Below are 18295 nucleotides of genomic sequence, written 5' to 3'. Positions count from 1 at the left end.
ACTTTCAAAAGGTGGAGATTCTGGGGTTGGAGACTCAGATAAAGCATGTAGGGAGGGTTACCCCCCAAAGCCCTCAGGTGTATTTGGATAGAGGGAAGAGGGGGTGATGCTGTGGACCCTGGCCTGAGTTATATGGCAGTGCCAGCTGCCCCTACCCACCCTGTCCCCACTTTCTCCACTCTGCCAATTGATGTCTGTTCCTCAAAACTTTCTGATCACAGAAGGATAGCACCCACCCACTGTGGCTCAATTCTGGGCCTCTGGGAGCATGGCAGGGCTGTGAATCTCTTCTTCCTCTTCCCGAAGCAGGCTGGCCTTCTCTGTGAGCTGGGAGCTTGCTGGGCCTTCAGTGGACATGAGGCTATGATATGGTTGATGCTCTGGCAGAAGTGGCACTTCTTGGGCTGGGTGGCTGTTTGGATTCCTTGGCATGATGGTCTAGACCTCCACGGTTGTAGCACCTGTCTCCCTTTGATCTGCGTTTCTGCATGTTCTTCCCTTTGGGCCGCCTCTCGCTGCCAATAAAGGACACCCCACCAGGGCCGGTGACTCGGAGAGATTCAGGCCTTTGGCGGACTTCTTAAAGGTGAACTCCACGGCTTCACCATCCTTCAGGCTCCGGAAGCCCTCCATGTGCAGCTTACTTGGGTGCACAAAGACATCCCGCGCGGGCTGTCATGGGCAGGAAGCCGAATCCCATGCGCAAGTTGAACCACTTACGGATGCTGGCTCCGTGCATCAGCTGCGGCTCCACGGGCGCCCTGGCCGCATCCTCCTGCGACTCCTCAGGTGCCGCCACCTGCAAACTGCTGGTTTGACCCCAGAGCCCATGGCAGTTGGCTGAGCCCGGGGTCCCAGGCCCCTGGCTGGCCAGTTGCTGGCCCCAGAGAAGTCCGGAGGCAGAAAGAGTATTAATGAGGGGAAATAGTGGAAATTACTTGCTATAATGAGATTTTGGAATTTGTGTCTTTTGCTTTTCTACACCCCCTTTCAATGAATAGCCTTGTAAGTAAGAGTCTGTAACCTTCCTATCTGGGTTCGGATGCTGCCACTACTACTGCATAGCTATATAACCTTGCGCAAGGCATTTATTTCTCTGTACCCCAGACTCATTATGTATAGTATTGGGTTACTAAAAATAACCTACCTCACAGGGTCCTAGTATGAATTAACTAAATAGGTATGACAGAAATAATTAGAATGGTTCTTGGCACATAGAAAGTACTATAGAAGTGTTTGCTGTTATTATGACCCCTGTTTTTGAAAGATAGAATTTCTTGCATTGCAAAGTTTGGAATGCCAGATACTACTACAGCATCAACTTCCCTTTTAGAAGAACTGGAAACACTCCAGGACTTACTTTTAGCCAGGGTGCTCTGCACTTCCTGAAGTGATGCTGGCCACAAAAGCAATGCTCATACAAGATAATGAAGTACCACATGATTGCAAAGTCAAGAATATCTAACCTCTAAAAACACCAAAAGGAACTTGGTTTAGATTTGTCCTATGCTTGAGAGCATAATTGGTATAAGGCAGGCAAAGATCCAATTAATGGGTGGCCCAGGCAATGGAGAGGAGATCCTGGGGATGGGAGGATGGCCCCACAGAACACCCGGACTCAGCTATGACATTCCTGACAGCTGCACACAGGAGCTGGCTCCAGGACCTGAATCCAAGTTTACAAATTCTCTAAGTTAAAAGTGATGGAACAGAGGCAACTGAACCCATACTACACTTTTATTCTTGTAATAGCATCTTAACTCAGTAAAGTCTTTTGAAGTTTATAAATACTCTTTCCAATATAAAATCTCAGTGATTCACTAGTGAAAGATAGAGAGCATATATCTTCTCTAAAAAATTCATAATATAAAAATAAGTATTAAGAGGATGATACAAATTTACTTATCATCCCCAAAGTCATTTCCAATCTTTCACCTCTTATCCAATAGATACAGTTTTTCTTAGAGAAAACATCCTGGATCTAGAAGTTGAGAAACAAATTAGGAAAAGTGAAACTATTGAAAGGGTCATCTCAGCTAGGTAAGAAAAATAGTAACGGCACCATAAGCATGGCTCCAATGTTTAGATTTGACTCTACTCCCTCAGCCTGTACAGAAAGTCATGGCAGACACAGCTCCTACAGTGCTATGGTTTGCTGCTTCAACCCCACCCCAAACTCTGATTGAATCCATTCCAGATTCCCCCTTGCCCAAGCTGCTCAGCACTGCCTACTGCTCAGTGAAGATACTCCCAGTTGGAAGTGGTAGTTGAGGAGCAAATAAGATAGCAAGTTCAATTCAACTCAACTTAATTGAATTAAATTCAGTTAAATGTGTACTTATTGAACTCCTTATAATACAAATTATATAAATGTGCTAATTCATATAAATAAACTAGGTTCAGGATTAGGGATATAAGAAATCAATATAAGGTACTATTTCTACCTTCAAAGAGCTCATAATTTAATGAGTTAGACATGTAAAAGTATTAAGAACCAAGCTGCAGGGTGCCTTTTAAGAGATATAAATGTAATAAAATGGGCTATGAGGGCACAGAAAAAAGTGCTTATTTCTAATGGGGCAAGACAAGTACCCTGTGCTATAGTATCTCATTTAATCCTGTGAACTCATTAAGGTGGAAGCTATCCCCATTTGAGAGATAGAGTAACTGAGCTTGAAACAGGCTGCCCAAAGTTATGCAGGAAGTAAATGAGTGAACTTAGACTTGAACTCAGGTCTTCTGAAGCTAAAATCTTGTATTCTGTTCCTCACATCTTGCTGACAGTCCTGATCTGATTGGGGACCTGTAAAATTCCATCGTAGGGTCCCTGAAACCCTATACATTCCATGGGAAGGCAATGCCTTGTCCTTACAAGGGTCTGAGCCTACCCTGATATTACTTACAGTGGGAATTACAACATTTCGGTGGACTTGTGCATCTGGATTACAATAAAGGCAATATTAGGGAGATATAAATCCATAATTGCAATACACTCAATAAGGAAGAGGCACAGAATCTCAGAAATCAGTCCAGGAATGGGTTCTGCTCCCTGCTGTCACGTGATGCTTCTATGTCTGCAGCCCCTGTTGCAGCCCCCAGCACTGTGGCAGGTCCGTGAAGTGGTTTTCTCAGGGAGAACAAATGAGTGCTGCTGAACCAGGTGCCTGTTGCAGAACCATCATTCTATAGACTTTTTATTTGCAACGCTCACCTTAGGAAGTTAATGCTTCTAAGTGATGCCTAGGCAAACTGCCAGTTGTTTTTGCTTAACGTTAATACGTGCTTCTGATTTGGTTACTATGGTTACAGACACTTCCAGTGTTGGCTTTCACTCAAATCAGAAGCCCATCTTTTATACATCGTGAATGTTGCACTCTGACCCAACATTCCAATCTGGTCCCATCCAAACAGGGACCCATAACTTCATGTTGTAGTCTTCAAGGGCAGGGGGTTAGGTAAGGGGGCCTTATTTTTAAAAAAATGTTTTATGATACACTTTTATAATTAAGTGAAATGCTACCTTCTGAAAGGAAAACAGGATATTTTTTCCTAATAGGAGCCTGGGATCCAATTCAGGTGAGGGCCATTTACCTCAAATGGTACACACTTTACCTCCATGGGGAAAATTAGTTTTCTTTGCATTACTCCTCCAAAGTAATCAGAATTCAACAGAATTACTCTCCTTCATCACTACATAGTGGGGGATCCCCAATATCATGACTGGCTGCAACTTTGTCTATCATCACCCAAGGCAGAATCACCACCAGCCCGTGAAATTACTTCCCCCAATAGCAGGATGACCTTTATAACTGCCAGCCTTCGGAAAAGTGCCTGGGGAAGCCTTAGCCCATTCTTCCGATCAGATGCCTAGCTGCCTCTGCCTTTGATAAATTAATCATTCAGAGGGTGCCAGCTCAGATGCTGTGAGATTTAAAATAAGCATGTGCTTTACACGTCTACAGTTACCCTTCTGCTCAAGCTACTCAGACAGGAGGCTGGAGGTTGTTGGGAAGGCTGATAATGTACTCCCTGTCCCCTTTTCAAACTGCCCTTGACATTCATTTTTTACTAACTTAATCTGCATACAAGTCTTAGGCAGGGAGGTGAGGGCTCCACTTAGAATGACTGGTCCTAGGCCCCATCGCCAACATTTTGGTAACAATAAAAAGATGCTCTTGGGTTTCCCTGGTGGCGCAGTGGTTGAGAGTCCGCCTGCTGATGCAGGAGACACGGGTACGTTCCCCCGGTCCGGGAAGATCCCACATGCCGCGGAGTGGCTGGGCCCGTGAGCCATGGCCGTTGAGCCTGCACGTCCGGAGCCTGTGCTCCGCAAATGGGAGAGGCCACAACAGTGAGAGGCCCACATACCAAAAAAAAAAAAAGAAAAATGCTCTTTCTCATCATACATATTATTTTGATTCATCACTGTTTGCAGTGGCTTCGTTTTGTTCTTGCTGGAAAGGATTACGGAGAATACTTTTATTCTGGGTCTTTAAAATAGGAACGCTTTATTCTGCTCCCCTAAAACCCAGGCAGCAGGCAGCTCTGGCACTCCCCCAGAGCAAATAATGACTCGGTACTTCAATATTCATTCTGAACACTATCTATTCCCCTGGGCAGTGAGGCACATGGCCCTCTGGAAATCAAGCAGCAATAAAATCCAGTTTAAACTGGTCAAAGTTAAGACATTTCAGAGAACGTGCACTTGTTTTTTTCTACAAGTATAAATCTGACCACACTACTGTCTGTAGCTTCTCCTCAAGGACAGCAAGTATAGCTGCTGTAGTCAGGAAGGGATCTGACTTAAGAAAAAGGGCTCAAATTAACTATTTGCTTGCTTGATAACCAAAACGTTCCCCAAAGCCAAAGTCACAGTAAGGATACCTAATGAGGAAGGAATAAATAACAATTCTTACTTGCCTGCAGCCTGATTTCAGTTGGGGAAAGTTTAATTTAGTGCTTGTGTGAGTGGCATGTGCAAATTTGCAGAAAAACTAGCATTAACTGTTTATTTACTTGTCCTTTTGGAATTTGGCTTGCAGCCTGGCAGCCATTCACTGGCCAACACTTAGCAAAAGTGAGGAGTAAGGAAAGTTTATTTTAGACAACCCCACTGCCTCTTTCTGCTCCTTCTTTCCACATCTGTGGCATCCCTTCTCCCAGATGCCTCGAGCTATTACGTTCACTCTCTCTCTCTCAAAATTTGCTCTGGAAAGAATCAGAATAACTCATTTGTTCTAAGTTATGAAACATCATCCCTTTGGGACAATAATGTCTTTTTTATTCAGCAGTATTAGCAAATAAGGCATTCTACATAAATAAAATTTCCAGATAAATGAAGATTATACTTTTAAGTGCCAATTAAAAATTGTCTTGGATAGCTACATTTTAAAATGCATTATGTGTATCACTATCTTCATACACTAAGGATATTAAAAAATAATAATTGACCAATTGTGTAGCACTTTACATACTACAAAGTGTTTTCACTTACATTTTCCCATTGATTTTGACAGTTTTTAAAGGAAGATACTAGGTTCATGTTTGTAATATATGAATCATTGTTTCAAGTACAAGTTGCTATACTATAATTCATACTGCAATGTAATGCAATGATATCTTTCATGAGTGTATATCATTTGCCCCTTTGGGTCTTTGTGCTTGCTACCTCTGTAGAGTCAGCTCCTATTTCTCATTGCTGGAGAACCAGTATCCAGCAATTTTGACCATCCATCCTGGTTTACTATTTCTCCTTCAACTGACTGCTTCTATGAATTAACTTATTAAAATAGTGTCTTAAAGTAAGACCAAACAAAGCTATCCATTTTTTTCAGCTTGGCTTTCAGAATGACTCTATTTCCAAGATATAAAGCTTTAAAAGTCTCCTCTCTGACCACATTTTCTCAGACCATGACCCTTTTCTGGTTTTTAATGTGCTTCCATACCCAGCCTGGACCTTGTTGTGAGCCAAGCCCACAATACTTTATATTTTTATTTCATTTATTTATTTTTGGTTGTGTTGAGTCTTCATTGCTGTGCATGGACTTTTCTCTAGTTGCGGTGAGCGGGGACTACTCCTTGTTGCAATGTGCAGGCTCCTCATTGTGGTGGCCTCTCTTTTTGCAGAGCACGGGCTCTAGGTGCACGGGCTTCAGTAGTTGTGGCTCATGGGCTCCAGAGTGCCTGGTCAGCAGTTGTGACGCATGAGCTTTGTTGCTCCGCGGCATGTGGGATCCTCCCGGACCAGGGCTTGAACCCGTGTCCCCTGCATTGGCAGGCGGATTCTTAACCACTACGCCACCAGAGAAGCCCCACCATACTTTAATTAGGATCCCCCAATTGCTTCACTTCTGAGCAAGCCCAACCATCAGGTTCCTCTGATCCTGCCCGCAGGTTGCTGAACATTCCTAGGGAAATTCAGGGGCCCATGTTGAATAGTACATTATGATTTTTAAAATTTTGTAAAAATAATACATTATTTATAGAAATGTAGAAGATGAATTTTGAGATGGTCTCTTCTCCAGTAAAGGAAATAAATCACTAGCTTCGTTGGGCAGTTTGGTGTATTTCTCTTCAAACCTTTTTTTGTGTGTATACGTGCACATGCATGTGTGTTTGTGTGCATTTAGATAATACTTTTAATTTTGCATTCTTCTTTTTCCACATATGTTTATATCATTGGCATGTTCCCTTGTCATTGTATAGTTTTTCTACCCATCATATTTAATGATTGCATAATATTTTGTCAAGTAGTTATAAATATTTTCAATGTAAATCATGTCTCCATTATTAGATGTTTACCTTCTTTCTTATGGTTTGTGACTTTGTAAATAACACTGAAAAAACCTTTTAATATTTGTACATTTTCTCTAATTAGGATTATTTCCTAATTAGCTCCTTGAGTTAGAATTACTGATCAAATGGCAAGAACTTTTAAAAAACTTAAAGTCTCTAGAATCTTACATCTTTCCTTCACTTAAATTTTTATCTTTTCCTATTTAATATGCTCACTAATTGATCATTTATCTTGTGTCTACTTTGTGTCAGGGACTAGGGAGACCAAGAGGAATAAAACATGGTCCCTGCCCTCAAGGGATCCTCAGTTCAAAGTTATCCCATGATTGGTGCCACAATGAAGTATTTAAGTGGTGGTGACACAAGGAGAGAATGACTAACTTGACAGAGGAGGCAAGATGTTTGCCTTAAATTTTTTTTTTTTTTTTTTGCGGTACACAGGCCTCTCACTGCTGTGGCCTCTCCCGTTGCGGAGCACAGGCTCCGGCTCAGGACGCGCAGGCTCAGCGGCCATGGCTCACAGGCCCAGCTGCTCCGCGGCATGTGGGATCTTCCCGGACCGGGGCACGAACCCATGTGCTCTGCATCGGCAGACGGACTCTCAACCACTGCGCCACCAGGGAAGCCCTGCCTTAAATTTTAAAGAATGAGCAGGAATTCACCAGACAAAGGCACAGACCCTGAAGAAGAACGTTGTACTCAGAAAACTACAAGCACTTCATTTTCATTTGAACACAGTGGGGGAACCACTAAAATAAGAACACCTGATGTAATGTATTGCAAGCTAGGTATTGAGTACTTGCTAAATGTTTTGTAGACATCATCTCCATCAGTCTTCACAACAACCTGTGAGATAGGTATTATTAGCCACATTTTACAGATGAAGATTACTTAGTCACTGAATACTGATAAACAGCAGAAGTGTATCTGAACCCAGGTCCACCTGACTGCATAGCCAGAGGCCCTATTCATCCTGTTTTACTACCAGGTAGATTATAATTTCTGCTAAAGAGTATGGCTTTTTTTTTTAGTGCAGCAGGACTGATTATTCCCTCTTCTGTAGTCTTGTCAGACCTGTACATATTTCTATTACAGCATTCATTATACTTATTTCTAGGGTCTGTTTGCAAGTATGTCTTCTCCATTAACCTGATATTCTCAAGTGTAAAGGTTGTCTCTTATTTATATTTATCTTCTCAATGACTAACTCAGGCTCTAGCAAAGTGCAGAGATGAAATCAGTGTGAATGAATGAATTATTGGATGAATTTGTGAATTTTTAAGCCAGCCTGCAACAGGCCCTTTCTGTCTTGCAATTGCCAGTCATTTACATTTTTAGGAATTATCTGTTGTTAAACACAACCATTATTAAAAATTAGATTTTATAAACATATAATTAAATACATTCTATTAAAAGCACAGGTAGGACATTGTCAAAATTCATAATTTCTTAATTATTTTACTATTACATATGCCCTTGCATTTATTTCGTTTATTGCTTCTGAGTGGTGGAAATAGTCTCTAAAAGTGAGCTTCTCTTCCAACTCTGCCTTCATATTGGTATCTTACAATTGCCTTTAGTGCTGACCCTTTCTTTTCTTTTTTTTTTTTAACATCTTTATTGGAGTATAATTGCTTTACAATTGTGTGTTATGGTATTCATTGTTCTGATTTCCCTGTTTCTCTGACTATTTCTCTTTCCTTTGCGTGTTCCTCTCTTTCTTCCTGTCTTTTAGAAGTTCTTTCTTTGGTCCTCTTAAATTCTCTTATTTTTTATTTCACCTACTTCCAAAGTGTCAATTTCTATCTCTGTAGAAACGAATTTCTCATTTATATCTCCAATACTAGCTTCTCTTTTTGGCTCCAAAATGCATATATCTTATTTCCAAATACCTGATGGGTATCCTGATCTAGATATTCTAGAATAGTTCTTGAACCACCGTGCCCATCGCATGCCTGAGACCAGCCCCCCACACCCTTGTGGCCATTCTGACTCCCGTAATCAAGTTGATGGTGACTTCTTCATTTTATTTAGTTACCTAGGCATGGATACTTAGTGTCATCTTTGTTTCCTTCCCCTCAATCCCCCTGACATTTTCCTTAAAATCTTCATCTGATAGTAGTGTTCCTTATGTTCTCTTTTCTACTGAATATTGTATAGATGAGATAGCGTGACCACATTTTGCCTTGTATTGCAGTTATTTATGCACTTGTCTTATACTTCTTAGATAGCAAGTCTTTTAAAAGGCCAGAACTAATTTTTAGAGTTCTTGGTATTGCTTAGAGCATCTAATAATATTATACATAGTAAATGCCTTATCTATATTCATCAAACTTAATTGAGGGACAGCCTGAGGGAGCTCTCTTATGATTAAATTGTATGGACTTTATGAATATATTTTGGTGTCTTAAAGGCTTCCTTTGACTAATTTCAAGTTCTTGGCTAGGGCTTGCATAATTGAGAGTGACAGATAAATAACTTCAAAGTAAGAATTTGAAAGCAGTAAGCTGAATAATGGCCCCCAAAGATGTTGACATCCTAATTCTCAGAACCTATGAATATGTTATCTTACATGGCAGAAGAAACTTTACAGACGTGACATAAATGATCTTGAAATGAGGAGATTATCCTGGATTTTCCAATTGGGGTGTGTCCCATGTAATCACAAGGGTCCTTAGAAGGGGGAAGCAGGTGGGTCAGAGTCAGAGAAGGAGATATGATGACAGATGCAGAAGTTGGAGTAACGTGGAGCCAGGAGCCAAGGAATGCAGGGATCTTCTAGAATGTGCAAAACACAAGGAAATGGATTCTCCCTGAAGCCTCCACAAGAAACACAGCTTGGCTGACGCCTTGATTTTGGGCTTTTGACCTCTAGACTGATTGTGGACTTTTGATCTCTAGAACTATAAGGTAATAAAGTTGTGTAGCCTTAAGTCTCTATGTTTATGATAAATTGTTATAGTAGCAATAGGAAATTAATACAAGGGATCTTGCTGGAATGTACATTTTAATCTGAGACAAAGCCAAGGAGTCAATTCTTAATTGTGGAATTTCAAGTATATCTGTAAGCTGGTTGGAAGGGGTAGGTTTTGGCCAATACATCCACGGATTATAAGACTGGTTGGCCGCATGACAAGGAATTACCAGAAACGCCTCAGGGGCAGAAAGTGTTCATGTGTACGCATGATGTTCTGATCAGCAAACAACTCATCATAAACCCAGGAGTCAAATTAGCCTTCAGAGAATGAGAAATCAGAGAGCTAGAGGCTTCCCAGAAAGTACTCTTTTTATTAGAGATGAAGACATTAGAGACTAAAGTGTGAAGTTAGGCCTTTGTCACAATTACCTCATGGCTGCACTGGGACCAGAATCCAAGTTGTTTTAGTCCTAGTTCAGTGTTCTTTCCTCTCCACTTCACTTTAACCACCCATATATTTAAACCACTGTTGAAAAATATCACCTTTCATTCTTTAGCAAGATTTTGGCTAATGTGATCATGTATTAATTAGTTACCTATTGTTGTGTAACAAATTACCCCAAACCTAGTGACTTAGAACACATTGATTATTTCTCATAGTTTCTGTCAGTCAGAAACTCAGAGGCATCTTGACTGATCATTTCTGGCTCATGGTCTCTCAGGTTGCAATCAGGATGGTGGCTGAATGGGGCTGGAGTAACCCCTTCCATGCTTGAAGTTGGTGTTGGCTATTGGTGTGAGGCCTCTGTTTTCTCCATGTGAGTCTCTCCATAGGGCTTCTTGAGTATCCTCATAACATGGCGGCAGGTTTCCCCCAGATCATGAAATATAAGAGAGAAAGAGGTAGAAGCCTTCCTTTTTTATGATCTAGACTCAGAACTCACATAACATCACTTCCATTGTATGTGATTTATTAGAAGTGATTCACTAAGTCTGGCACACATTCAAGAGGAGGAGGATTAGATTCTACCTTTTGAAGGAAGAGTGTTAAAGAATTTTTGGACATATTTTAAAACCACCACATCATGCCTTGAACCTCATAAATTCTTTGCAAAAGATATTATTATTCTTACCTCCATTTTAAAAAGTAGGAAAGTGAGGTTTAGAGACCTTAAGAGACTTGCCAAATCTAGTCTTTGTGCCTCCAAAACTAGTGCTCTGTTTTATCCTCCACTTTCACTTTTTATTTTCCAATACCGGTGTCCTTATGGAGCAAACACAAGAAGAATATAAAATATGTCCCCCTTTTTCCTACACACTTTTGTGGCTCATTATAAAGAAGCATAAATTAAAATGAAATGTTTTCTGTGAACATACATTTTCACCTTCAATTTATTTCCCACCCTCACTTCATCTTGTTCTCCTGCCCTGCAATGGACAGAGGCTGCAGTAAGATGGCCATGCAGAGTGTTCTATGGCTGTCAATTACCGGGGTGACAAGGAGCATGATTCTTAACAGGGTACACAAGCTTCCTTCCTCCAAAGCACAGATATGCTCCATGAGAAATAGATGTTGTGTCATTTTAATCCACATGGTTAGCTGCCTCTCCTTAAAGTTCGGTGACTCTATCCAGGGTAAAGAAAGAAAAAGCAATGTATATCGATCCTCTGATATGTCCCAGATATGGTGCTTTATATACTGGTGAGCTCCTTGAGGGTGAGACTTATTTACCTTTGTCTCTTCCTTCTCTTCTCCCAAATTCTAAACAGTGACATTCCATGGGGCTTGATTTTTACATTTCTTCCCTTATCCATCTATACTAACTTTTGGATGAGCTCGTGGCTTTAAATGCCCTCTGTATCCCAATAGCTCCCAAATTTATGTCATCAGCCTGGATCTCTCCTCAGCACTGAACACTCACATATCCAGACACCTACTAGACATCTCTGCTTGGTGTCTTAAACCCAACCTGTACAAAACTGAACTTCTGACTTCCTTTCCCTTTAAACCTTTTCCTTACCAATCATAGTGAATGATGCTAATATTCATCCAATTGCTCAGATCAAAAGTCTTGGGAGTTCTTTCTGACTTTTCTGAAGTCTTCTCATACCCACATCTGATGCATCAGAAAATTCTATTAGTTTTATTTTCAAAATTTTATCTCAAATCCAGTGACTTCTCAACACCTCTATCACTACCTCCCAGTCTTAGTCATCATTCTTCTCCTAACCTGTCCTAACTTTTCCTTCTTCCATTCTCATCTGTCTTCCTCCAGTCTAGTCCCATGCAACAGTCAGAGTGATCCTTTGAAAATATAAATCCATATCTCATTACTCCCCTGGTCAAAATCCTCTAGTGCCTTCCCACAACACTCAGAACTTCTTTCCAGTGCCTCCAAGGCCCAACACACTCTGGCCCTTTCCCACCTGTCTGAGCCCTTTTCCTGCCACACTCACCCTTGCTCACTTTGCCTCAACCACAGGGCAGTCTAGCTTTTCCTTGAACATGCCAAGCACACCCCCACCCCAGGGCTTTACAACTCCTCGCAACTCTGCTGGAATGCTCTTCCACCAGACAGCCACTTGGCTTTCTCCTTTACTTCATTCCAACTTCTGCTAAATGTTGCCTTCTCAGAGAGGTCTTCCTTAGTTACTCTATTTAGAGCTCACTCTCCCACTACTTTCCCATCAGTCTCTGCCCCCTTATTCTGCTGTTTTTCTTTATAGCACTGATTAATTGTGCTGTAAACATATACGTAAATATTGGGTTAAGTGTGGTTTTTGCTTATGTCCTTCAGTACAACATAAGCTGGAGCTTTGTTTTATTCATTAGGCTAATAGTAGGTGCTCAGTCAACATTTTCTGAATGAATGAATGAGTGAATGAATAAGTGAATTAATTAATCTTTGTATCCTCAGTGTCTAATCTCAAATCTGTAATGTAAAACCTGCTCAATAATATTTACTTGAATTATTTCACTTAATGCACCTAACTAACTTCAGATGTGAATAATTTTCTCACTTTACAGACATTATGTAATTTGCCTAAGGGCACTCAGCTGAGCAGAAATTTGATTCCTGATCTCTGCACTTTAGAGCTTCTGCATTTCCACTTCCTCCTAGGGTTTCCATTTCCCTATGCTGCCTACCAGGTCTCAGGATGGCTCAGATGACAATGAAAAGGCTCCTCTACATTGTGTTCATATGAGAAAGCTAAGGAGAACTCAGGTGGATGGGATCTGGGTCTCCATAGTAACCCAAAGAGACACTTGGCAAATTCCAAGTACCAAGTCTTCTGATCGATGAGGGCAATAGCATTCTTGTCATTTCCTCCTCAAAGAGCTGTTCCAGAGTGCATCCTAAGAGTTTTTCCTGTACCTTGGCAATCGACAACACACTCCAAGGCTGTTGTCTGAGGCCAAGTCTAGATGGCCTTAGAGCCCACATTCCACTGTGGTTCTCTTCAGATCTCAGGAGAGATGGTGGAAAGACAGGGTACATATTAAATGACACTCTGCATACCTTAGGAAGCTGTGGGTGGGAGTGACGGTAGGAAGCATCAGTGAGCAAAATCAATTACTTTTCCACAAATCTTCATGTCAATAAGCCTTGCAAATAAGGCTATTTAGTGTAATTATCATGTACTTTGTAGCTATTGCTTCCAAGACTGCCCAATCTAAAAGGCTATCTTCTCCATGAAGCCAACTTCAGTTACTCCAGCTCAAACTAATCATTTTATCACTTGCCATCGGGTTTTATATTTTGTCCTTCAATTATAGAGTTCTTTGATACTGTTCTTGATTCTTTAGCGGGCACATAGCTTGGCTCCCTAACAGGATTGCCAGCTCCTTGAGAGCAGGACCACAGCATATATTCCTCTGTTGTCCTCACAAAGCTCTTTCCTTCCCCTCTCTTTTTTACTATAATCTACATATCAGCTCATCTCCATGGAGATTCCTGAAATAATCCAGGCCAAGGTAGAGAGTATTTTAGGTGGCTTCCTACCCCACTCTCCTACATCCCATCTCAACCAGGTTTTATATTCTAGAATTCACTGTGCTACATTGACCCATTGACTGATATGCCTGGAGGGAGCTCTGGTCACTTGCCCACCTAGCCATAGTCTTCCCTGAAGGCCTCCTACATCAGGTAGGAGATACAATTCTCTTACTTACTGACCCTTTAACTCCTGGCAAGTCATTTAACCTCTTCCAGTCTCCATTTTCTCTGTCTCTTAGGGCTGTTTGTGAAAATTAATTGAGGCAGTGTGTATTAAAAAACTTTTAAAAATATACATTTTCTTACTATATTTTTAGATACTTATAAGGTAATAACAATAACCAAGATTAATAAGATAGTAAGATGTGGTAATAAAATGGAGATTTTATTTTGTACAAAGCTAGCTGACTCATCTGGGCATTATAACCATAACTTTGTAAGAAAGAAAACTATCTCCATGTGGATTTTTCTCTGGAAGTAATTCCTAAGACCAGGATTCAAGTGCAAATACTATATCCCATGAAACACCAGCAGGGGAAAAAGGAATTGATATAGAAAAGGGAAGGCAGGGAAGAAGAGGTGTGTTATTTCACCAGCAACCAGAGTGGACAAATGAAGCTTATTCCCATGAGAAAACTCCAGGAAAATTATACAGCACATGCCTTGGGATTATCCCACTCGGGAGGTGAAGGAGCAGGGGATATTAATGCACTCATTCGCATCACTCATTGCTTGCAGACTGGTGGGGGTGAGAAAGTTAATTCCTGGTACTTCCAGCCTGCCTTGTGGAGGCGTCTGGGGGTGGTGGTGGGAGCTATAGTGCAGCTCTCTGGAAAAACCCACAGGCACATAACTGGCTAAAATATTGTGATCTATAATAAGAAACACATATTTGGTCTTTGTCACTGTTTCTGGCACAGAAATCCTAAAACCATTGGAATTTCTTAAATGACGAGAGTGATAAAGGTAAGACAATTTTAAGATTTTTTTAAGTTAATGAGGTGACTTTTGGAAAGTACCTAGGTAACCTAGGGGTGGAGGCTGGCCACCATGGGAGCCAAGTGTGTGATTAGAGGGTTGGAACTTTTAGTCCCACTCCCCTGACCTCCAGGAAGGGAAGAGGGGCTGAAGTTTAAATCAATTGCCAGTGGCTGATGATTTATTCAATCATGACTATGTAATGAAGCCCCCATAAAAAACCTAAAAATGTTGGGTTTTGGAGAGCTTCTGGGTTGGTGAACACTGGATATTCAGGGAGAGTATGTGCCCCTTCCCACATATCTTGCCCTGTGCATCTCTTCCATCTGGCTGTTCCTGAGTTATACACTCTTATAATAAACTGGTTATCTAGTAAGTAAAATGATTTTCTGAGTTTTATGAACAGCTCTATTAAATTAATCAAACTCAAGGAGGAGGGTCATTGGAACCTTCGATCTATAGTCAGTCAGTCAGAAGCACAGGTAACCACCTGGACTTGCTATTGGTGTCTGAAGTGGGGCTGGGGGGACAGTCTTGAAGGACTGTCTCCTGGTAGATAGTGTCAGAATTGAGTTGTAGGCCACCCAGCTGGTGTCTGAGAATTGCTTGGTATAGTGGGAAACATTTCCCCCAAATGAATAAATTAGGCATCATATTTTTATATTCATTATTTAATTATATCTGGGTTTCATAATAACTTTATGAGTTATTTATGAGAAAGTATTATTATTATAAGCCAAATTCTACAGATGAGAAGCCTGGCACTAAGTTATGAGTTAGAATTTCTTGTTTAAAAGGCAGAAAATAAAGAATTAATTCTTTTGATCTGAAATGCATAAGTCACAGAAAATGTATAATGATAAAAGCTAATAAGTGGTTATTTAAAGGATAATATAGTCAACAATGCCTGGAAATCAGAAGCAAAATTCCTTTTTCTATAGTAAAGGGCATTTAATATAAACTTAAAAAAAAAAGGTTATGTGTGCGTCAATTGTTCTTAAATTGTTTTTGTAAAACTTTTGCCATGTTTCCAGCATTTTTATGAAGTCTTAAGAGGAAAAAATTACTCTGTGAACATTTTTTTCTTAGTAAGGCAAATAAATAAATAAAGATGAAACTCTGCATGCCTCTGAAACCCAGATAAGCGTTCCTTTGTAACTCTCACCAATATAGAAAAATCTATTTAAATTTTCTCACTTCCCCTTTCCTTTCAAACATGATCCAGTTAGCCTTGGCTCCCACCTCCTCCTTCCCCAGTTATAAAACCAAACAGAATGTTTGTACTGAAGGGACAAGTCTGTGCAGTGACTCAGAGGAAACAAGCGTTTATAAACCGTGTTTCACTAAAGCCTCGGCACAAACATGGCTGTGGCCCGATTCCAGATTGGACAGGGTGAAACTCAGTAGTATAGGCCTGGCAAAGCAGAGTGTTGGAGGAGTCTAGCCAGAAACAAGACCTGGGCTGCAGGAGGCCTTGAGGCAACACCACACCTTGGAGATCTTTCATCTCCAAAGGTCAAAACAAAAATTGCTTAAAACTAAGTCAGACAAATAAATGTTTGGGTTTTGCTGGAATGGCTTATTCTCTTTGAATTTTCAGTATAGTTTAGCCTGGCTGCAGCTTCCTTGCTGGTGAATCTCTATTTCACTGTGTCCACGAGCTGTGTTCTTTGCGTAATATTTTGCCCTAGGGCCTACACTGACCATATCTGCCTGGAATTCAAAAGGTTGCAAGGATAGTTCGGTTTATCTCTGAAGTCAGTCAGATCTAGTTTTGACCCTCAATTCTCTGCTTTATACTTTCATTTGACAAATATTTACCGAAGACTTATTTTATGCCAAGTATGGTTTTAAGTGCTGAGAATGAGTGAGCCAGCAGGATAGACGAAGCCCCTATTTCCTTGGTCTTCCCTTCTAATTGGAGTAAACAGGAAAAAAAAAAGAAAACGAGAACACAGATTATTTCACAGTGATGGCAGTAATGTCATGAAAATACAGTAAGTCCCCTGCATACAAACGAGTTCTGTTCCAAAAGTGTGTTCGTAAGTCCAATTTGTTTGTAAGTCCAACAAAGTTAGTCTAGGTACCCAGCTAACACAATCAGCTATATAGTACTGTAGTGTAATAGGTTTATAATGTTTTTCACACAGATAATACATTAAAAACAAACACACACAGAAAAAAGAAAACATTTTTAATCTTACAGTACAGTACCTTGAAAAACACAGTCGTACAGTACAACAGCTGCCATCCAGGGGCTGGCATTGTGTGAACAGGCAAAAAGAGTTACTGACTGGAGGAGGGAGAGGAGGTAGGAGATGGTAGAGCTGAAGGACTGTTAGCAGTTGGAGATGGAGGGCAAGCTACAATTTCACTCACTCCTGACGTTGATGGCACAGGTTCTGGTTCCCTGCTGGATTCGATTCTATCTACCCTCTTGAAGAAACGATCCAGTGATATCTGGGTAGTAGCTCTTTTTTTCTCATCATAGATGACACGGTAGCACTAGATTGCGTCCTGAACAGCTGCTGCAACCTTCGTGTACCATTCTACGTTCAGGGCCTGTGCCTCAAAAACTAACATTGCCTCCTCAAATAAAGAAAATTCCCTTGCCATTTCCTGCGTCATGAATCTCTTTGGTTCTTCAGTTACTTCTTCCTCTTGTCTCTCTTTGTCCTTTCTCTGGGCCTCCAATTCCATCAGGTCTTCATTAGTATGCTCCTGGTGTTGCACAGCAAGGAGTTCAGTGAAGTTGTCCTCTTGCAGATCTAGCTCCAGCTTCTTGCTGAGGGCCACTAAGATAGTGAAGACTTCTTTGGACTCCTCATCCACCTTCCCAAATCCATGAAAATCATGAACAAACTGCAGGCAAAGCTTCTTTCAAACCTCATTTTTGGTGATGGCCATAACCTCACACCAAGCAAAGTCAATATTCTTTATGGCCTCGTAGATGTTATAGTCCTTCCAAAATTGTCGCAGGATTGTTCCTGGTTCGTCACTGGCCTTTACTGCCTGACGAAAAGTATGATGTAAAATAATATTTCTTGACTCCCTGGTCCATAGGTTGGATGAGCGACATAGTATTCGTTGACAGATGCACTACTTTGACTTTGGGATGAAAGTCATCCATGAATGGGGGGGGGCCTGGAGCATTGTCGAGCAGCAAAAGAATGTTGAATGGGATGTCCTTCTCCAAGCAGTATTTCTCTACCTCAGGGATAAAGTGGTGGAAAAACCAATCCTGGAAAATGGCCTGTGTAACCCAGGCTTTGGGGTACTCTTCCACACAACAGGAAAAGAGCCCTTGGCTATGTTTTCAAGGGCTTTTGGGTTCTCTGAATGATAAACTAAGAGAGGCTTCAGCTTCATATCGCTGGAAGCATTGCCACCAAACAATAGGGTTAGCCTATCCTTTGCTGCTTTATAGACTGGCATCAAAATTTTTCTTTAACATCTTTATTAGAGTATAATTGCTTTACAATGGTGTGTTAGCTTCTGCTTTATAACCAAGTGAATCAGTTATACATATACATATGTTCCCATATCTCTTCCCTCTTGCGTCTCCCACCCTCCCTATCCCACCCCTCCAGGCGGTCACAAAGCACCA

General features: G+C 41.0%; 1 pseudogene; it reads right to left on the bottom strand.

The window, feature by feature from the left end:
* Positions 1-246: 246 nt before the first annotated feature.
* LOC114887510 overlaps positions 247-18295 on the bottom strand; it is a 32345-nt pseudogene continuing 14296 nt past the window's right edge.

Source organism: Monodon monoceros, unplaced genomic scaffold (genome assembly GCF_005190385.1).
Source record: "Monodon monoceros isolate NGI ecotype Baffin Bay Population unplaced genomic scaffold, NGI_Narwhal_1 Super_Scaffold_7, whole genome shotgun sequence".
Taxonomy (NCBI): domain Eukaryota; kingdom Metazoa; phylum Chordata; class Mammalia; order Artiodactyla; family Monodontidae; genus Monodon; species Monodon monoceros.
Note: the sequence above shows the minus strand (reverse complement) of the source record. Positions and strands in the feature narration are given on the sequence as shown.